The sequence below is a fragment of the Budorcas taxicolor genome, chromosome 9, assembly GCF_023091745.1.
Source record: "Budorcas taxicolor isolate Tak-1 chromosome 9, Takin1.1, whole genome shotgun sequence".
Taxonomy (NCBI): domain Eukaryota; kingdom Metazoa; phylum Chordata; class Mammalia; order Artiodactyla; family Bovidae; genus Budorcas; species Budorcas taxicolor.
This window is the reverse complement of record NC_068918.1, coordinates 72,804,980-72,809,067: the sequence shown is the minus strand read 5'-3', so window position 1 is coordinate 72,809,067 and position 4,088 is coordinate 72,804,980. Positions and strand designations below refer to the sequence as shown.

Below are 4,088 nucleotides of genomic sequence, written 5' to 3'. Positions count from 1 at the left end.
CATTTTGAGTGAAAGAAAACATTATTCTTTACATTTATTAAGGGAAATTGTGTCTAATCGTATCCACCACCTAAGTACAATTAGTCTACGTATATGATATTGTCTGTCAAAGGAGGATATGAATGTAAAAGTGTTTGGGAAAACTGCAAAGTGGTCTATACAGGCAAGGAAAGCTTCCTTCCTACTTGCACAGTGTGGGTTCTACTGTACTTTCCACAAAAGATTGCTCCAGAAAAGGGAAGTGAACTCAGTTACAAAACACCCACTTTTATGAGAAGAATATTACAGCCTCACAACCACTTTATGTGAGTAAAATATTATTTTCCTATTTGCAAATGAAGAAAGAAGTCTGATAACCTGGGAAAGTTGATACGTTCTGTCTGACCCCAAAGCCTGGATTCTTCCTACTGAGTCACTTTGTGATATGTACTTCCTAAACTGAATCATAGTCTTAGAGTTTGCCGCACGAAATTGAAATTCACTTAGAGAATTCGTCTAATCAGAGGAAATCAATGATAGAACATTTCATAGAGAAGGATATAGTAAAGCAGAAAATTCCGTCTAAATTCCCATGTGAAGATTGCAGTTAAATGGGCCAACTATATTGATCAATCACAGTGCCCTAGGATTCATCTAATAAATTCTCTTGTTTCCAGACCAGCAGCTTTCAGACATCTTTTCACTCCTTTTTGTGGCATCTCAGGGATCTGTCAGAATTTTAACAAGCACAAGAAAGAATACTAGCTGTCTTTTACCATCTTTGCTATAGCACAGTAGCTGGTTACTACTGACTAGAAGCTTGATATACAACATACTATTAAAGGAACAAAGTATACAATTCTACACTACTCTGCCTGTTCTTGGAAGTTTTGTTCCATTTTTGCACGTGAACATATTAATAAAAACAAATCAGCAAGAACCCCTGGGTTCAGACTGGGAAGGCTTCAAGTCAATATTGTTTCTCTCCTTGCTCAGTTTTTAAGGAGAAAGAGAGGCATAGAGCTCAGTCTAACTGGCTACTGACTGCATTAAACAATTTTTCCCTAAGAAATATTTTCTGCCAATTCAACAAGCTCCCTGTCCTGAGCATAAAGAGACCCATTGAGTTTGTACATCAAGAGTTTGCACATCAATAGACAAGAGATACTTTCAAATGCAACACTGATCACGTTGCTTCTTGATTTGGATCCTTCAGTGGACTTCAGGCACCATGCTTAGTATGGTTTCAAGATGTTTTCCCCTACGTGTACCCCTCTTCCTCCCTGCCCTTCTCTACTTCTACCCTCCTCCTCTTCCTTCAGTTCTCATCTAAAGCTGACTCTCCGGGAAAGAGGGCTTTCAGCACTGCTCCTTTAGCATCTTGGGTATAATTTATATTTTCTCATCATAAATGTGGTTAATTAAAATCTGTCTCTATCTAAGCTCACTGAAGGAAAGGCTGGCTTATTTATCGGTACATCTGAAAGGTCCAAGGGTGACTGGTTCATAGCCAGTTCTAGGTGCTGGCAGGATGCTTATTTCTAACCTGTTTAGACCTTCTTTCTTTTCTTCTTCCCTTCTTCTTGAACAATTCAATTCTAAATCCATTAGATGGGCCCAAAAAAGGTAGATGGTATACTGGGACAGGGGACCAAGAGGCAATTTTGGGAATTACAAATATGGATAGAAAAACTAGAACAAAATTTATTGTGTTGTATCAGAATTAGAGTATTGGTATGAACTCCTAAATATAAATAGATATATAGATAAATACAGGTGTGTACACACACACATATCTATTTCTGTCCACTGAGAGGCACTGGGAACAGTAACTCATCAAAACCAAGACGCACATCTGCTATTGAGATCTTGGTTTCTGATTACCATTCTCCACTAAAGGAAACAGAGCTTCTTTTCAAAATGTCTGATCCTGCATTGTCTGGATCAAGAGCAATACAAGGTAAGCATGGACCATCTTGGACTAGGAAGTAAGGATGTGCTAAAAAATGAAGGCATGTCAAAAGTCAGTTTGAATTAGACTCCCACTGGGGCCAAATCTGGCACACTTTCTGCATCAAAAGAAATAAAATAGATTGTAACCATTAATTAAGAATAGGACACCATGAATGCATACTTGCCCAACTTGTGATTCTATAATAACTGAATAAAACAGAAAGTTTAATGAGTAATGGGATATTTACATAGCTTCAATGCACTTCACATCAAAATATGTGTCAATCACAAAGGGTTAAGTATAGTCGGGGAAACTGGCAGAAAAGCCTCATCAGGTGAATTCAGGACACACCAAAATCACGCCACCTGAGAGGCCACAAAGCAAACACAGCGTCCATTCTAGGATAGCCCTGGGCTTTATAAGCATAACCTGAATCGAATCACGAGAAAACATTAGACAAACAACGAGAGATATTCTGCAAAATGGCGAGCTTGTAATCTTCAAAAGTTTCAAGATCAGGAAAGTCAGGAAACAGTGAGGAATTATTTCAGATTGCAGAGGCCTAAGGCAATGTGACCAGTAAATGCAACGCATTATTCAGAACAGGAGCATTTGACTTTAAAGGACGACTGGTGATTAAATGGGGCCTGGGGATTAGATGGTAGTAAATTATCAATATTAATTTACTGATTTTAACGGTTGTACTGGAGCATCTATTTGGTATCTTACTCTCAAATGATTTTGTGGTGGGGGGGAAGTAATTTTCACTGTACTTGCCAACTCCGCCCCTCTAGATTTTAGATTACTTTCACTTTTTAAAAGTATTTTTAAAACAACAAAGACAAAAAATAAAAAACCTAGACTGTGTATTTTATTTTAAAATTCTTAGCCGATTACCGATTAGAGTCCATTTTGTAGCTGTGATGTATACTGTATCCGCCTTCATGGATTTAACGAAAGAATTCTGGGCACACAATTAATTTTGGCGAAAAATGAGGAAACGGCAGGGAGGCATTCTTGACTTTTCTGCACTTTTCTAACTACGCTGCCTGCCGTATCACAGGCGGCCTTCCTGCCCAGCTAGCGAGGGAAGTGAGCCCCGCAGCGCGGCTGCCTCCCGAGTCCCGACCCCGCCTGGACCCCCGAAGCAGTTGAGCGGCTGCGACGCCCACCCCACCCGACCCCGCCGCCCCGACCCGCGGTCAGCGCCCGCGCCCGAGCCCCGCGCCCGGCCCACTCGCTGGGTTGTCTCTGGCCTGTGGGAAGCGGAGCCGCGTGTTGTGGGACTTAACTAGGAGACAGAATTTCTGCGTCTAAGTCGTAGTGTGCTTACTGAAAATGTATATATATTTTTTTAAAAAAAAATTTTTTTTTCGTGTGAGAAAAACGTAACTACCAGGAGTGGGGTTCGAACCCACGCGGACATACGTCCATTGGATCTTAAGTCCAACGCCTTAACCACTCGGCCATCCTGGTGTCTCACTCGCTCACCCTACAAGCCGTACTACACCGTCTCCCACTTCGCTGCCGCTCCTTTTTTTTTTTTTCCCCAGCCGGAGCAGCAGTTGCCCGCCAGCCGGAGCCTGCTTTTTCTGCCGCCGCAACTCACTGTTGCTGTCGGCCGGCCGCGGCCGCCCAGGCAAATGCAGCCGAGCTCGGCGCGTTTCGGGCGGCGGCGGCGGCGGGCCAGGCCGCTCGCTCGGGCGGGCTTCGGGCCCAGGCACTCTGCTTTCTGTTTCGAGGTGCGCGGGCGCGGGAAACAAACACCCCAGGGAACCTCTGGATTCCGCCGACCGCGTTTGGGAGCGGCGCTGCGACGCCGCCCAGAGAGTGGCGGTTGGTTTGTTTTATACCAGGTGGGATAAACTTCAAGGAGTGAGTTGCACGGGCAACAGCAGAGTTCGGGGAGCCCACCTCCCCAGCCCTGTCCCTGTGGGTCGCTTTTCTCCTCGACAGGTCACTCGGGCAGGGAATGTTGTAGCAACGTGGGTAGACACAGAGCCGCCAAGTGCAGGGAGCGCGGCACGATTCGCCCGCCCGGCTGGCTGCGGACACGGCCTCCGTGCAGTGCGGGGACCTCCTCTCTCTTCCTGACCCGCCCGTGCACCTAGATGTTTACGTTCTTATCTTAACTGTTCTGCAATGCTTTCCTTCC

The 4,088-nt window shown here is 44.6% G+C and overlaps 1 non-coding gene across 1 annotated transcript; it reads right to left on the bottom strand.

Moving 5' to 3' along the window:
- Positions 1–3,326: 3,326 nt before the first annotated feature.
- Positions 3,327–3,409, bottom strand: TRNAL-UAA (transfer RNA leucine (anticodon UAA)). Its single transcript has one exon. It is a non-coding gene; the product is annotated as a tRNA-Leu (tRNA).
- Positions 3,410–4,088: the final 679 nt, after the last annotated feature.